Here is an 18,855-nt window from a genome sequence, read left to right as displayed (position 1 = left end):
ATTCATTTAGGACTTGCTGGAAAATCATTTTACAGCAAGAATGCAAGTTCCTGGCAATTGGCATGCGCGTGCATTCGCTGCTACATTCCTGTCTCTGTGCAGGAGGAGGTGATGTGGATATGTGGCAGCACAAAGACCGCCCTGAGGAGAGGGGGCCGCTAGGCGCACATTCAGTTTTAGCAGGCCAAGTTGAGGGTGAGTGTTTCTCAGTTAGGCAACCGAGTATCCAATCCCTGTCTTCTGTGGTGGAGGAGTTATGCACAACTGGGCCTTTCCTAGTTCAGCAAGAGAGGAGGGAAGGAGGCACAGAGGGGAGGAAATACCCCAATGGGCTGTAGGTGGAGGGGGAAGGTGCACAGCCAGCAGGTCACATCCCCCGATTCACTCCAGCCCCGATTCACTCCAGCCCCTCCCAGCTATCGTCAGGTGACCTTTGCTCGGCCTGCGGATGCCAACCTACTTCCCTGCTGACCGCAGGCCTCAGCGAGAGCTGTTTTCAGAGCTGACCAGGCTGGTGTACTCGATGGCCTTACCATCTTCCTCCCAGCCCAGCTGTGGGGAGACAGTCACTCACGGCGCCATCCACATCCATGGCCACATCTTCAAAACCAAGTTTTGGAGGCTCCCAACCTTCAATCTCATTCGGCTTCTTAGACTGTGCACTCGGTTTTAACACCAAATTGTCCTCAAATCCAGCTTCCTTCCCCCCCCACCCCCCCCCCCCCGTTTTCAATTCTTCTTTTAGTCTTAAGTTAGTTCCTTTAGACTTGGGGGATTTACATCTTTCCAGCAGATGTTGTTCATCATCTTTATTAAACAGAGAGCTCACTTCTTTTCCAGCCTCGGAAACTTGCTCCTTGAACCTGTGCGGTGTCCGCAGTGAAGGCAGGTGGCGACCCCCCGTCGCGGGCCATCGTCCTCTTTGGGCGCCTAGTCCAGGAGCACCCGGCTCCGGCTCCAGTGCAGCTTCCACATGCTCCGCTGCCCCTTATTTACTCTTAATTTCTTATGTGTACCACCTTATTTGATAAAAACACAATCAGGCTATTATTCTATAACCATCTCTGTGAGTATCATGATCATATTATGAGAGCAGTGAGAACAAGAGATCTGCTTCAGTCCTACCTCGGCTTTATCTCAATCATTGAAATAGTACCTTTGCAGTTTTAAAGAACTTGTGCTTTTTTTTTTTAAATAATGTAGCAACTTTCTCCCATTCCTGACATGATTTCTTAGGAAACTCCCACAAATTTAATATTTTCTAAAGATAGTTTCTATTCATGGTAAAATCAAATTGGTTCCCCAGAATCCAAACATTTAAACCTGAACATGCATGATAGAACCTATTCTACCCAAAACATCTTGAAATGTTATGTGCAGCTAGTAACTGAAAAACCATGACCAAGATTACTTCATTATTACTTCTTGACCATCAAAGAAGCTGAGAATGCTTTGGAGTGAAAACTTTTGAATTTGGTCATTTTTAAGTGACCATTCAGATTATTTCTTGTGCCTTTTCAAGTATAAACAATACTAACACATTAATGCTTTACCTTATGTAAGTCATGTGTTTGCATTTTATCTGGAGCTTCTTGGAGATAGAATTCAACCCAAAGGAGTGGGCTGAATTTTACTGAGAAAATTCCAATCACTGAGGTAAAAATGGAAAAGATGGGATTGTAGTCTGGTTCAGCCTCTACTGAAATAGTAAAGTTTCCTGAGAAAAAGTTAAATAGAACTCCCATATGATTTGGTGATTCCTCCTCTTGGCATCTATCTCCATAACAGAGAAACATTAATTTGGAAAGATGTATGCATACATTTGTTCATTGTAGCACTTGGAACAGTAACAGAGATGGAAATAACCCAAGTGTCTAACTATGGATGGATACATCAAGAAGTTGTAGCACACACATATATAAATATATATATACATATATATACATATATTGAAACTATAAGAAAAGATCAAATTTTGCATTTTTCTGCAACATGAAATGAAAATAAGTAAAACTTATTTAATGTAATACTGAGTATAATAGGTTACAAGGAAAAAGGACAAATAACAGATAATCTCACTGATCTGAGCTATGTAAAGAGATGATATAAGGGAATAGATAGTATCAAACACTGACAAACTCTTGTCCTTGAATTACAAAATTCAGTTTATCAAGCAATGTGAAGAAGGGTGGGAGGAGTAAACTTTGTGGACTTTAAGGACTTTGTTGATTATGGGTCTGGTATCTTTCTATATCAAAACCACAAGCATTAATGCTATTATAATCATGTTATCTAAACTATAATTTTTTTAAAGACAAAAATAATTTAAAAAGGAAATTTTGGGGTTGAATACAGTTTTGTAGAAAGGCTCAAACAAACCTCAATGGAAATCTAAATACAATTTGTTACCGGAGTTGCTTGTGAGAACCCCCCTGCTATAGATTCTACAGAACTCTGGGAATCAAAAAGAATCTTAGCAAAAAATTCCAGTGCTAATGACAGTTTCCTATCACAATCTGCACCAGGGTCTGGATGACAGAGAATAAAATATAAACTCCAGTCCTTGATACTATGCCCTGCTAGAAGTCAGGTATTCCAGAATGAAGTCATTTAGATGGATAGGGTCTGAGTTGCAGTTTCATGAAGCTTTCCCAGGATGGAGACTTGTAGTTAGGGAGAATTCCATCTATTTACTACCTTCTCTGAAAGAGCCTATAGAGTGTAGAAAGGGCTCTCCATTTATCCCAGGCTGATTAATGCTAAGGGTTCTGGCCATTATCTTTTTCTGGCCTGTATGTGATTATATTATATGCTGCTACAGTATTGTAGTATAGTAATGAGTTATACTTAGGCCTAGGAATACCTTTAGCTTATGCCCTAAACAGAATCTTTGAACCAGTGTTCAGGCCTCTGAGGTTGACTGGACCTGGTTAGTTAATGAAACTAGAGATTGTTTTTGATTCAATAAATCATATCTATTATCAAGTTTTGCTCACGAATTTTTTTTATAGCACAATGCTCATTTCTTCAAAGTTGAAGCCTGCTTTAAGAAAACAATTTTTAATGAATATCAAACATTCTTACATAAAAATTGGGCTAACTGGTGGCTATTGGCAGTTTAATTAGCCATTAAAAATAACTCAAATTCTTGACTTGTAAGAGTAACTCTAAATTCTGATACCGCAGAATAACAGCATCAACTATCAGGTCTGTTTTTCGCTTGCCTTACATGTGTTTGATTTACAGCACATTAAAATTGCATAGGAAATATAAATAGCCAAAATAAAATGTATGTGACAAAGAAAGACTATTTTACCTGTCCAAGAATATTTTATATTTTGATGAAAAGATGTGGAAGCCCAGCACATTTGGAATTCAAGAAGGGAAAGACAGCTCTTAAAGATACAGCAGATAGAAACGTGTGCAATCATGAGTGAAAAAGCAATGACAGGAAACAATATGCTCACTTTTTCTGGCAAGTACAAAGTATAGAGAAATAAAATGTCTGTTGTAAAAATATTTCTGTATATACTGTTTATTCTTCAGAATGGCTATTCTCCCAAAAGGCAAACGTGGTTTGTATCCCAGAATGTGGCTTCAGCCTTAGCATTTCTCTAAATACCACTTGTCTGATGTTTCTTTAATATGGAGATTAAACACAAACATGAAATTAGTTTCCTTGAAACATTCACTTTGAACTTTGCTTTTCTGCGACAGAGGAGATGATCTTTTGAACAAATGCCCTGTCACATTGACAGTGTGTTCAGAGCTTGGATATGGGCCAGACTCACTTAGCTGTTTTTCTTTATTTAGCTCACTCAATATTATCGGCAGGTTGCTTCCACCAAATCTTGCATTTTCTAAAGGATTTTTGACAACTTCAAGTAGGTTCAATATCTTTCATGAGTTGTACTAACTGGGCAGGAAAGCTGGCATGCCAATTATAGTCACAACATAGACTGATTTCCTTTTGTTTCATAAGGACTATCGGGGAATCTTTGCAGACATATAGAGCTCAGAATGTAACTTTAAAAGCAAAACACAACTAAATAGCTGTTAATAGCTAAATAGCTAAGTACAGCTAAGTAGTATTACCTTTCCAAATGATCTTGGCGGACCTCTTTAGATAATTTCAACCTTTTCTAATTAGTTTTGTAACTTAGCTATTTGCGTTATCATCCTCCCCTTAACAAGGAGAATTAGATTTGTGATGAGCATAGCTGTTTCCCTTTATTTTGGCAGGTAAATGTATGCTATTGAATTTGCACCATTCTCTTTTTAAGTATGGGGCAATCCAGGCTAATTTATGAGATTTGAATCACTCATTATAATGTAAAGACTGAAAAGTCCATGACTCTTAACTTCATTTTGTTAGTGTCATTCATTGTTAAAGAATTATTTAATAACGAGGAACATTGATTTTTTTGTGCACATTCATATGTGCATGTGCTCAATGAAATTTTCGTCCTATTTCTGTTTTCCCAGGGAATATTTTATTTATTTATTTGTTTGTTTGTTTAGGGGGTGATTGGGCCACACCCATTGTTTCTCAGGACTCACTTCTTGTTCTGTGTGCAGGACTCACTCTTTTTCCTTCCTCTTTTTTTAAATTGAATCTCCGTGAGCTACAGTTACGAAACTTTCATGTTTGAATTTCAGTCATACAATGATCGAACACCCCCATCTCTCCACCAGAGTACATTTTCCACAACCAATGTCCCCGGTATCCCCTTCATTCCACCCCTCCCACTGCCTCTATGGTAGACAATTGCCCTCTTACTCTGTCTCTCTACTTATGGGTATCTTGGTTTGTAATACAGATTACAGATACTGAGAGGCCATCATGTTTGGTCCTTTATCTACTTTCAGCACACATCTCCCATCCCAAGTGATCCCTCCAACCATGATTGATTTAGTGATTCCCTTCTCTATCCCAACTGCCTTCTCTCCCAGCTCATAAGGCTGATTTTCAATCATGGAGTCATCTTTCTGGCCCTATCTCTACTATCCTTGGGTATCAGTCTCATATTATGATATTTTATATTACAAAAATGAGTGCACTCATTCTATGTCTGTCCCTCTCTTCAGACTCATTTCACTTATCATGATAATTTCCATGGAAATTAACTTAAGCCAATTTCATGACTTCATCTTTCCTAACAGTTGCATAGTATTCCATTGTGTACATGTATCAAAGTTTCTTTACCCAATCATCTGAACTTGGGCACTTGGGTTGTTCCCAAAATCTGGCTATTGTGAACAGTGCTTCAGTGAATGTATAGGTGCAGATGTCATTTCTCCTGTGTTTTTTGCACCCTCGGATATATTCCCAGAAGTGGTATTGCTGGGTCAAATGGTAGCTCAATTTCTAGGTTTTTGAGAAATGTCCAAATTGTTTTCCAAAAAGACTGGACTGGTCAGCATTCCCACCAACAATGATGCAGAGTCCCTTTCTCCCCACATTCACGCCAACACTGGTTTTTTTTTTTCTTTTGGATGTGTGCCAGTCTCTGTGATGTGAGATGATATCTCATTGTTGTTTTGATTTGCATCTCCCTGATAATTAGTGATGAAGAGCATTTTTTCATGTGCCTTTTGGCCATTCAAACTTCTTCTTTGAGAAAGTTTCTGTTCGTTTCATCACCCCATTTTCTGACTAGGTATATTATATATAAACACTATCTTTTGAAAACATTCTAACTCTTTATAACTCATAAAGTGCTTAAATGGCAGAGCTGGGTTTGTGTCCAGGTCAGTCTAACTCCACAGGTTAAGCTCATTATCAGTATACTTCTCTCCATCTAGCAATTTCATTGTAGAATGAAATTAATTTCATTTGTTTTCTTGAACTATTTGGTCACATATGCTAACATCATTTAGGGCAACTACTAAGGCCAAAAATAAACTCTGTATTTATTTCCTTCTTATCTTCCTTGAACATCCTCTTGGCTGTGTCTAGTGGGATCAACTGTTTGTTCTTATGCTCAATCCCTGAGGAGACTATGATCTGAGAACTCTTCTTGGAAATTCTTGGCTATATTCTTAGCCTCTGCCTCTGACTTGATAACAATTGCCAGACAGAAGAACAATGTCAGAAGGGAGAGGGATTCAGGACAGGGCTGAGCTGTGAAGCATTTTCTTCGATTTCTTTTCTTTCTCATTGACACAATTATTTTAGAGTGCTGGAGAGCCCCAGTTTTCATTAGCACCAGAAGCATTCTGGAGGAAGGGTGTTTGACTTTCAGAATGAAAATGAGAAAGGAGGAAATCTCTGTAGTAACCCTGAGCTAAGGGGTTGACACAAAATAAGAGTTATCCATAGGGGAAAGGAACAAAAGTCTTTGACAATTCAGTGCTGGTGAAGACCTATCCCCCCTTTATTCCCCCCCTTTTTTATTGTTTTTAAAAGGAGAAAAAAATAGGGATAGAGAAGATTTCTTAAAAGTCCTTGGAAATGTGGTTGGCATATGCTTTAGGAATTTGGAGAAATCATGCATAAAAATTTAATTTTTATGACTTGGTGGGTTTTCTATTGGGTCTAAAGAGAAATAGTCTAACAGTGGAATCACAAAAGGAAAATTCTTCATGAAGTATTAGTGCTGGGTATATGCTCTTTTACTCTCCATTCCTTCTTGTCTCCTTCCTTCCTTTCTTCCTCTCCTTAAAATATTTAAGCAACAAGTATATATGACTCTGTGCCAGGATCTGGGGACACAAAAAGATGAATCAGATATAAATATTATCTTGAGTGATATATTGATGTTAAATATTTAAATAGCACTGTAGCACTGTCTTCCCATTGTTCATCGATTTGCTCGAGTGGGCACCAGTAATGTCTCCATTGTGAGACTTGTTGTTCCTGTTTTTGGCATATCGGATAAGCCACAGGGAGCTTTCCAGGCTCTGCCGTGTGGGCAGGATATTCTCGGTAGCTTGTTGGACTATCTGAGATGAGTAGCACTGTAACACTTCCTCCCACTATTCATAGATTTGCTCGAGTGGGAACCAGTTACGTCTTACAACAAATTGTGAGATTTGTTGTTACCGTTTTTGGGATATCCAATACATCACGGGGAGCTTGCCAGGCTTTGGGTGTGGGCAAGATACTCTTGGTAGTTTGCCAGGCTCTCCAAGAGGGGCAGAGGAATCGAACCTGGGTCGGCCACAGGCAAGGCAAGCACCTTACCCATTGTGCTATCGCTCCAGTCCATGGGGCTGAGTACCCTGACTTAAAGTTCAGAAGTGGATATGGACCCATGATTAGTCACTGGTAAAGCAGGATGGACAATGCCAAATCTCACTTAAGTCTCAACAAATCATTTCCATTTGCCAAAATTTTTCTGAGGAAGATTAGAATAAATGCATGGAGAGGATCTGGTCTCCTTTGAGCTAGATTTTGAAAGGTGATTTGAAAACTGTGATAGCAGAAAGAAAAGCATGCATATTTGAGATGAGGGGAGAGTGATGACAAGCACTTGGGTTGGAGGACACTTATAATTTTAAGAATAGCAACAGCTAACCTAATGTAATATTTATCCTCTGCCTGATACTGTTCAAAATACTTGGGATATACTTTATTAAGTGTTGCCCTTTTACATATGAGAAACAGAGAGGGCAAATGACTGCCTAAAGCCACAAAGCTGGCATGGGGATCAGTTGGAGATTCAAATACAGAGAGTCCCACTTGCTGTAATTTTCTATAAGCAATCAAGGAAGGGAAAAGTTGTGAGGTGGAAAATAGCAAGGAGATCAGTTTGACCTGAGGTTAAGGTTGGTGTGGAAGATGTGGAGGAAATAAATTGGCAGGATAATTGGGGCCATTTTATAAAACACCCTGAGAGTCAGAAAGTGACTTTATTTTTTTTTAACAGATAAAGGGGAATTACTGAAGTTTTTAGAGGAGAGAGTACTGTGATCTGAGCTGTACTTCAGAAGATTCAGCCTGAATCATGGTGAAAAAAGGGTGGCACAAGGCAGGAAGTTAGGGACTGATTGTGAGGCTATGTGGGAATGAGGCTAAGTGGCAGTTAATAAGAGAGTTATTAAAACGTGGGGTTTATAGGGCTTTGGAACTTATTAGAAAGCAGACGTGCCATGTTAACCTTTGGCCCATGACAGGCGGTGGTTACAAAGGGTTAAATTCATATGCCTGTTATGGAAATTTCTTGGGCATTAACATTTTTCACTTTTCTTGGTTGTATCGAATGCCCTTGTGATGGGAGAAAAAGAACAAACATCAAAAGTATCTTTTAACTTCACAATTCTTTCTAAATTTCTTTAAACTTATAGGCTATACTGCTGATTTGCAGACTTCAAAGTACACAGAAAGATCAGGGTCAGCTAGAAAAATTATTTCTTACAGTTTGATAAAATATGCATGTGAATCCTATGACCTGCTGCTGAAATTATTTATGTGTTAATATAACTTTGTAACACTAATTGCACAATTTAGCACCTTTTTTCTCTCTTCTCATACCCTTTCACTGTAAATTCTGATATTAATCTTTCCTTCTTATTTGTGCTGCATTTACAGATTTACTGTGTTGTACGGATTAAAAAATGTCAGAGCTTTTTTTGAATAAATGTAGCAAAAAAGGCTACATTTTTATGACAATGGGCTGGGTGTGGTGTTTGAATTAAACTTGCTGTCAGTTTTTAAGTGTTTTTTTTTGTCATTATTTAATGAAAATTTCTTCTCAATATATTATATTTATGATGATTTTTTTCTCAAAAATGATAATCTAACTTTTCATTTCTTTTTCAAATGTGGCTCATTCCTCTCCTTTGTCTAATATGGAGTAGGAAACCAAGAGAGAAAATTAAGAATTACTCTATTAACTTACTAGGTTTTTTGGTACCTACATATTTGTGAGATTTCTATCAATAACATAAAGTGCCTATGGTTTTATAACATTTTATTCTTTTAGATTAAAATTTTTTAGATTAAATTTTTATTGGATGAAGATATGCTTTTGATATTATACTATTTATTATGCACATTGTTTGTATCTTATTTGTTTAAGATATTTGTCATCTGAAGTTTTCCTCTTAGAATTGAATGCTGATTTTCAGTTTTTTAATTCTTTAATTAAATTAAATTCTTAAATTAAATCATCTTTAATTCTTGGCAATGTGGTATCTATACAATTATCTTTAATATTTTCTTGGACTTTTCCAGATGTTTGATGGAATTGTTAATAACAATAATGATAGCAATTACTATCATTTTGGGTGTTTTCATTCCGTCTCAGAGTTTAGTGTGAATATCAATAACTGGGGTATCTTTTTACTTTTATTTTTAATTATTTTAGTTTTGGGTCACACCAACAGTGCTCAGTGCTTACTCCTGGTTTTATACTCGAGGGCCACTCTTGGCAGCTCTCCAGCAACCATATGCAACGGTGATGTTCTAACCAAAGCTGACTGCATGCAAGACAAACTTCTTAACCACTGTACTATGTCTTCGGCCTCTAGGGATTTCATTTTATTTATTTATTTAAAATAATTTACCATAAATGCTGCTGACACACAACTCTGTTTCATTAAAAAAAAATCTCACATACATGAAAATACCAGGTCTGAATTCTTTCATTCAACTAATCAATTTAACATAAAGTAATTATAAAGAAAATTACTTTATATAAAATGTTTCAGGAACTGGAGTGATAGTACAGAGGATAGTGTGTTTGCCTGCCTTGCACATGGCAGATGGTGGTTTTATCCTGGCACCCTCTATGGTTCCCTCAGGGCCACCAGGAATGGTCCCTGACTGCAGAGCCAGGAGCAGCTCTGATGACTACCAGGTGTGATCCAGAAACCAAAAATAAAATAAAATTGAAATAGAAAAAAAACGTTTTAGGCGTTTATGTTTCTTTTTCAAGAACTTCAATATATCAAATTTTCTGCACATAGTTTTTGGTATCAGAAATTATGTAGTTCATCTTTTGTTTCAGGATTCTAACTGAATATAAAAGAGGAAAAATGATGCTGCAATAAAAATTGTTTCTCTTTTTGGTATAGTTTGATCTTCTATATCTAAGAGAATCTCCTTCCTGTCCGCATTCTCAGGAACTCATGTCTCAATTACCTCTTATTCTTCCCCAAAGTACTAGTGGTAGGATGTCTGTATATGTGTATTTGTGTGTGTGTGTATATATATATATATATATATATATATATGTATATATATATGAGAGAGAGACAGACAGGCAGATATATATATATGTATATATATATATATATAGAGAGAGAGAGAGAGAGACAAACAAAGAGAGAGACAGAGAGACACTCAACTCAGTGAATTTCTATGAATTTACCTTTGATTAGCCCTACCCTCTGTATCATCTCTCCAGCCCCTGTGTGGTACATTCAAAAATATATTTCTTTTTTAACTAAGTCACCATGATTTATGGGATGGAGCAATAGTACAGTGTGTGGGGTTTTTGCCTTGCACACGTCCAACCTGGGTTTGATTCCTCTGTCCCTCTCAGCGAGCCCGGCAAGCTGCCGAGAGTATCCCACCCACACAGCAGAGCCTGGGAAGCTCCCCGTGGTGTATTCGTTATGCCAAAAACAGTAGGAACAAGTCTCACAATGGAGACATTACTGGTGCCCGCTTGAGCAAATCGATGAACAATGGGAGGACAGTGCTACGGTGCAGTCCTCTTTTAGGTTATGGGACATGTTTGGCTATGCTCAGGGATCACTCCTGACTCTAAACTCAGGGATCAATCACTCATGGTAGAGCACAGGCAGCCATATATGATGCCCTGTAGGTTGTTCTATTTTTATGGCTCCTATTACAATAAATCTTAATCAGGAACTCATTAGAAAATAAAACAGCTGATGAAGTCCATTGAGGTACTTGATACATGTTGTATTTCATACATGACATTTGGATACTTGAAGTACAAACAATAATTTCAAGGCGTGAATCCTGCATTCATCATTTCCAATTTAGCATGTTTATTGTTTCACAGATACTACATTAGTATTAAGACAATAGAAAACATGTATTGATTATAAAATTATAGGTTATTCAGGGTAACTGTGTGTTAACACTGTTTGTTTAACACACAGTTAAAATGCTTCAAAAAGAAGAAAAATTATAACCACATAACTAAATTATTTCAAGAAATCACATTTTTAATTGCTTGAAATTGTCCATTGTGAACTCTTCATTGGCAAAGACCTTCTCACTATAGGTGATCTAGACTTTTTTGTTTTCATTCTCCTATTTTTTTTTTCTTTTTGGGTCACACCCGGTGATGCACAGGGGTTATTCCGGACTCTGCACTCAGGAATTACTCCTGGTGGTGCTCAGGAGATCATATGGGGATGCTGGAAATTGAACCCGGGTCAGCCGCGTACAAGGCAAATGCCCTACCCACTGTACTATCACTCCAACTCAATTCTCCTATTTTTCTTTCTTGATATCAACCTTTTGGTACACTTAGTCATAAAGTATAACAAATGGCCAAATAGGAAAAATAGAAGAAAATGACATAGGAGTGTCATTTATTACAGGACATTCTTCTTTTTTTCATGAAATTTTATTTTTTTTATTGAATCACTATGAGATATACAGTTGTGAAATTGTTCATGGTTGGGCTTCAGTCATCAATGTTCCAACACCCATCCCTCCGCTAGTACACATTTCCCACTACCAACCACCAATGTCCCCAGTTTCCCTCTCCATTCTCCCTGACTCCCAGCCATTGGGAGAGTCTTTTTATAGCACATCTTATCAGTTAATCTAGAGTAGAATCTGAAAATTTGCATTTCTAATAAGACTGTTTATGTTCCTTACTTTGAGTATCATAATCTACCTTCCTGCCTGTAGTAGGTTATTTCCTGTGTGAATTTGAACAAATCATCTATAGTTAATTGCTCTGAGTTAATTTTCCTCATTTGCCACATACTACAAGAGAAACTATGAGGAATGAGAAAAGGTATAAAAGATCATGGTATGGTACATGGAATGTCTCTAATAAAGTAAGTGGTAACTATTATTGCCTTTATAGGCAGACTATAATATTCAGAGTTTACTGAGAAGTTGAAATTGATATCTGGTTATTATAGGTAGTTTTAAAGTCCTTGGTTGAAGTTTTCTTTCTTCTGTGTATTGCCAAAGAACCACCAGACAGGTCAGTTCATCTCCTCTCATACGTTTTATATATAAAATAATAAACGGTTTGGCTAGAGGCTTCTTCCAAGTTTTGCTGATTCTAGAACCATTCACTGAACTATACTATTCTTTTAAAATGTTGAAATAGTTCTGAATTTGTTTTTCCCCGGGCTGGAGCGATAGCACAGTGGTAAGGAGTTTGTCTTGCGCGCAGCCAGCCCAGTTGAGCCGGGTTCAATTCCTCCGCCCCTCTCGGAGAGCCTGGCAAGCTACCGAGAGTATCTCGTCTGCACGGCAAAGCCTGGCAAGCTCCCCGTGACATATTCAATATGCCAAACACAGTAACAACAAGTCTCACGATGGAGACGTTACTGAGCCCGCTCGAGCAAATCGGTGAACAATGGGAGGACAGTGTTTTGTTTTTCCCTGATGATAAATGATGTAGAGCATTTCCCCTCCCCTCCCCCATATATCTACTGGCCAACTGTATGACTTCTTAGGAGAAGTTTTTGTTCATCTCTTAACCCAATTTTTTATGTGTTTTTTTTTTTGTTATTAAGTTTCACAAGTGCTTTATGTGTCTTGGATGTTAACTTTTCATCAAAGGAGTGCTTGGGCAAGTATTTTCTCTCAATCTGTCGGTATCATTCTATTTTGGCCACCATTTCTTTTGTGGTGCAGATATTTTTTAATTTGCTACAATCCCATTTATTTATCTTCGATTCTGTTTGCTTTACCAGTGGTATTGAATCATTGAAAATGCTTAAAGCAACACCTGTGAGACTGTCACATATGAAAAAGAAGAAAAAGCAACCAGCGTTGGAATGAATATGGGGAACAGAACCCCTATCCATTGTGGATGGGGGGCGAAAGACTGGCTCAATGTCTTTGAAAAATAGTATGAACACCTTAAAAAACTAAAAATTGAGCATCCATATGAGCTAGCAATTCCACATCTCACAAGTGGGGAAGTAAGGCCCAAAACATTATTTCAAAAATTCACTTGCATCCCTGTGTTCATTGCAGCACTATTCGATAGCTAAAATTTGGAAGCAACCTAAGTGTCCAAAAACAGATGACTAATTAAAAAATCTATGGCATATATGTACAATTGAAAGCTACTTGACTATACAAGAAGAATAAGTTATACAATTTGCTGTTCCATGGGTAGATTTTAATAGCATCATGCTGAGCAAATTTAGAGGAGAGCAACAGATACAGAATGATCTCTCACATAGGTGGGACATACAGAAACAGGAAATAACAAATACCTGAAGACAATAGAAATAGTCTATGGCATTAGAAATAGTCTATGGCACTGAGATTGCCATGGTTGGGTAGACGGTGATTTGGGGTAGAGGGAACACCAGGATAATGGTGGATGGAAACAGACACTCTGTTGGAGGGTGTGGTGCTGGTACACTATATATGAAACCCTATCATTCACAGTTTTGTAAGTCACAGTGCCTCAAATAAAAATTTAAAAAATATGCTGATATAGCAGAAGTCATATTACATTTGTATTTGTTTCTTTTGCCTCAAATTTATTTAAACATTATTTAAAAGTTGCTCAATAGTTTCTCCCTACATACATTGGTTGTTGTTTTGATAAAGAGTTCCAAAGGTGTGTTGGGGCTGCAAATACACACTTTAGACAATTTGGAGGTATTGAGAGAGCTCTATCTGAATATCAGAGGAAGTGCTAGGTAGCTGAAGACAGCATTTTCCCTTGACTTCTTTGTAAATGATCAGATATGAACTGTTAGGATAGCTCAGAAAATCAGTCAGAATGTTTCCCGTTTCTTTAATAATTACCTAGAGCTTGTCTCCAAACTTCAGTCTTAGAGAAAACATATCCTTCAAACATCCCAATCCTAGCTACCAGTGCATTTTGGAAATAATTTAAATAATTTAACATGCTAGAGGTATCATATGTTAGTGGTACCACCAAAGGGAAAGGTTATTTATTATAAAAATAAATTACTACATGTACAAGCATTTGGGAAAACATTTATTATACAAGTTTTGTTAATCAGCTTTTTTTCCCTTTAGCTGCATATGAGCTTTAGGGTATTAGCTTGACTTTGTAGTAATGAATAAACAGAACTTTGAAAGTAGGAGATAGGATAACTTTTAAAAATTAATATGGAAATGCTAATTTTCATTTCCAAAATATTTCAAAATAGCTGAAGCTTTGCTAAAATGCAACATCGACAAAGAAGTGTTGAGCTGACTGCAATTGTGTGTGACTTTTCTGAAAAGAAATATCAATATTTTTAAGGACTTTTGGAAAATTCTTTGGCCCTCTAGTTGTACTATTAAAGTTTTGACCCAAAGAATTAATAGACATTAAGAATACAGGTTTTTGTTTCAGGGCTTTAGTTCTCAAATATGCCACATATAAGTAAAAATTATATTGCATATAATAGTGATATGTCAAATTCATAATCACTACTTGATAGTTTTTATGTTTATTGTGTTCATTAGTATCAATATGTGGTTCAGACTAGGCATTCAAAAAATATTTACTGTGGGGGTATGGTGCCGCCAACCAGTCAGCCTGTACCTTTGAACAGATGAGTCTATCAGAAGCTTGATGGTGTCTTCAGACTTCCTGATATGCCAAAATTGCCACTGTGCCTCTGGCCAGATCCCAACAACTTGGGGCCAAGTTTACCAAGAAATTAAAGGCCAAAAGTTAGGTATGTGGGAGCCACAGCCACAAACCACTCTTGGTTCAGCTATACAAGTTCATTTATTGGCCTTATTCCAGAGACCCATACATCTTGAAAGAGATCAAAAGCCACAGTTAGGGCTGGTGGCGTGGTACGTGTGGTGTACTGTGGGGCATATGTGAATACTTTATTTCTCTGGAAAAGATGGAAACAAAGGTTATGATCCAGAGACACACAAAAGAATCTCTGAATAGAGCAGCTCTCTGCAGAGTTGACTCAGAACTTTAAATCAGGCCGACTTTACTGGAGTGCCCCAGACAGGGGCAGGCATCATCCCTCCACCTGCCCCCTAAGATCCCGGATGGCCTCTAACTTCCAAAACCCAATGAGAAGTGCAGGTACATGGGTTCAGTGAAGGAAAACTCTAGGTCTCAAGGGATAGGGGATGGGCCAGTCCTTCTCCCCACCCCACCCCACCCCACAGGACCCTGGAGGTCATGCCCACAAACTGCCTCCAGCTGCTCCTTAAGCTCCTTAACAGCCGTGATCCAGAAACACACAAAAGAATCTCTGAACCGAGCAGCTTGCTGCAGAGATTTCTCCAGACCCTAATCATCTAAAATTTTAGAATTCCAGGAGCACACAGCTGCTTTCACGGTCATGTGACAACTTATGATATTCATAACAAGCAATACAAGAGAGTATGGGGGAGATTGTCTGACGTAGAGGCAGGTGGAGGGGTGGAATGGGGGAGGATACTGGGGACCTTGGTGGTGGAAGATGTGCACTTGTGGAGGGTTGGGTGATTTATCATTGTATGACTGAAACTCAAACAGGAAAGCTTTGTAATTGTATCTCACAGTGACTAAAAATAATAAAAAACAAAAATACAATTAATATTCTGAATAAAAAACCAAATATTTACTGAATAAATTAACTGAAATGTCCAGAAATAGGGAAATAGTAAATAAGAGATGAAGTAGCATGCCTGATGGAAAATTATGCAGCTATTAAAAATATGCTTATGGTGAAGTTTTTAAATTATATTTGAATATATGTATAAAAGATAAGATAAAGAAATGTGCATAAAATATGAGATAAACTGTAGAAATAAAATCAACAAGTCATAAATAAAATATATCCAGAAAGCCTGGCAGACTACTTTAGGAGAGATAGCTCAATGCACTGAGTGCATGCTTTGCATGTGGACAGCAGAGTTCCCATTTACTAAGGGGTGTGGCCCACTTAAGAACTACTACATGTCAGAATAGGCTACATTAAGGAAAGATCCTTTATAACACAGCTAAGAGCCAACTGCATTATACACATATATGTACAAATATAATTATATATAAAATACAATTCACATCAACTCATAACTAGAGAGCACATATTCAAATATACGAACCTACAGTTTTGAAGGTGGGTGACCAGAAGCCCTGAGTTTTGCAGAATAGGATGAGGGAGGTTGGATCTTCAGCAATAATCATGACAAAACAGAGAGTTATGCTGCCATAAATTGCTGGCCCCAAATGAGGAAGAACTTTAGGAACACTTAAATTTCCATACCTCCTGTGCACTTTTCAGTAAGAAGGATAAGAGCCTGCCTCTTGACTGTTTGAAACTGGATACTGTGACTAGACAGAACTTTAGCAATTTTATCATTCAATGGCAGATTGAATAGTCCCTCAGCCACCAGTCCCTCTTTATGATCTAGGGTGGTCTCCCTTTAGTAACAAGCTATTGTCACCCCTGGATACAAAAACTTGCTCTACAGCTAGGGTCAATCAAAGAAAGTTCTACAAGTGCATAGTTAATGGTGTAAGTAGCTAAAGGACCAGGACTTTGGGAACACGGAAATCTTCAGTCTTCATAGGGGGTAGAAGAATCCATATGAATGCCCAGGAGTGAGTACTGTGGCCAGACATGACGTTCGAGCAATTTCACAAAATGTGTCTTAACAGGTTGGAAGTTCCTATCTCCCCTATTCTACAAGCATTCGAGGTTAAGCCACTGCTAAGGACCTTGGAGACACTAGTCTTTAATACTCCAGGGAATTTCTTCACAGAGGAGGGATAAATTTGTGTGGCCACATCTCACTAAAAGCTATGACCAGACATTGAAGCTCAGTGACTATAGCAGCAATATGGTAAGCAGAGGCTCTACTTCTTTGCTTGTAAATTCAAGAATTCTGTATCCAAAGAAAATTATCTATGGCAGCAGATACACTTAGCTAAACATTAGAGGAGGGGTCTAGGACCACATTGAGCTGAGACAGAGAATAAGTCTGGACACGAGAGGAGATGTGATATGATAAGGTGAGGGACTTTATACAGACTTGTTATCTCACCCAGCAGTGACTGAAGGGAACCTTTGAGAGATTAGTCCCTCTTTATACAGTTAAGATCTTGAAAAAGCAAACATATCTTTATAAATTCACAGATTTATATTTGTCTTTTGAATTTTAAGCCAATTACAGAGAAAAGACAGAGATTTCTATACCAACATCTGATAGACTGGACTTTTAGCTAAAATAATGATCTTGAGTGGAAAGAATGGTTGTGCCCCCCCTAAAAAGAAGACCTCAGAAAATGGAAATAAATTCTATGTTTTTGGATTGGAAGAATCAATGCTGTCAAAATGACAAACTTACCCATAGTGTTATATAGATTCAATGCAATCACAATAAAAATACCAATGACATTTTCCAGTGACTCTGAATGGTCACTGATAAAAGTTTTATGGAATCATAAAATAGCCAAATCTATTTTAAGAAATTATGAAATAGGAGGTATTGCATTTCCTGAGTAGAAAATATTCTATAAAGCTACAGTAATAAAAACAGCATTGCATAGACTAAGGATAGACTCTCAGACCAATGAGTTAGAAATGAATGATATAACCCAATGATAAATCCTCAGATTTATTAGCTAAATTATAACAAAAGAACTAGGTTCATGAAGTGGAGTAAAGATAGACTTGTCAACAAATGGTGTTGCAAAAACTGGATTGTTGCATAACCCAAACTGAAATTGAATATGTCCTTTGCATCCAACACAAAAATCAATTCAAATTGAACAAAAGACTTCGGCATTATACCAGATTCCATAAGATAAATTAAGAAAATATAAGTATAATGGTCCAGGATTTGGACCTCAAAAATGTCTTCAGTGATCATACTCCATTAGTAAAGATAATAGAAACAAAAGTAAACAAATGGAGCTATATCAAATTAAAATGTTTCTGCATGACAAAGGAAATATGGATTAAAATTAAGACACCCTACTGATTGGGAGAAAATATTTGCACACATTATGCCAAATAAAAGATTATTATAAAAGATATACAAAGTATTCACATCAATAAATTCAGTAAATATAGGGAGAGTAGATAAACAGAAATTTCCATCTCTAAAGGACATGTATTCTTTTCAGTGTTGAGCACATGAAATGTTCTCAAGAATAAATCATATGTTGGGACATAAAACAAGCCTCTGCAAATATAGGCAGATTGAAATCATAATTATAGACTTATATATAAATGCCCATAGCAGTATTGCTAATAAAGACTTGCATGAGACTGTTCATAGAAACATTATATCATTTCCAAAAAGGCAAATAACCTGAACTCCATATATAGACAGTGGGATACTAATCAGCAATAAAAATGAATAATGTATGGTACAGGCTATAACATGGATTGACCTCAAAAAAATTATACCAAATATGAAATATCAGAAGTAAAAACTCACATATAATATTATTCCATTTACTTGTGTTATCTGGAAAAGGTAAATAGGAAAAAAGGGACAAAAAGTATATTAATGGTTTCCAGAGTCTGGTGGTAATATTGGATAAAACTCTAAATTTATGAAAGAGTTCTCTTTGGTGTCACGAAAATGTTCTAGAACTGGATTATTGTGGTTGTACAAGTTGTAAAACTTACTTAAAATTTCCACATTTTTTAAAAAATTGAAGCATTTCATAATATGTAGTTTAAAAACTATGGCATTTGATCTATAAAGGTACACATAGTGTGAGAACATAAAAGTAA

General features: G+C 37.2%; 1 pseudogene; it reads right to left on the bottom strand.

Moving 5' to 3' along the window:
• Positions 1-381: 381 nt before the first annotated feature.
• LOC130027675 (testis development-related protein-like) lies at positions 382-975 on the bottom strand (annotated as a pseudogene).
• Positions 976-18,855: the final 17,880 nt, after the last annotated feature.

This window comes from Sorex fumeus, unplaced genomic scaffold, assembly GCF_029834395.1.
Source record: "Sorex fumeus unplaced genomic scaffold, SorFum_2.1 ptg000037l, whole genome shotgun sequence".
In the NCBI taxonomy this organism is placed as follows: domain Eukaryota; kingdom Metazoa; phylum Chordata; class Mammalia; order Eulipotyphla; family Soricidae; genus Sorex; species Sorex fumeus.
Note: the sequence above shows the minus strand (reverse complement) of the source record. Positions and strands in the feature narration are given on the sequence as shown.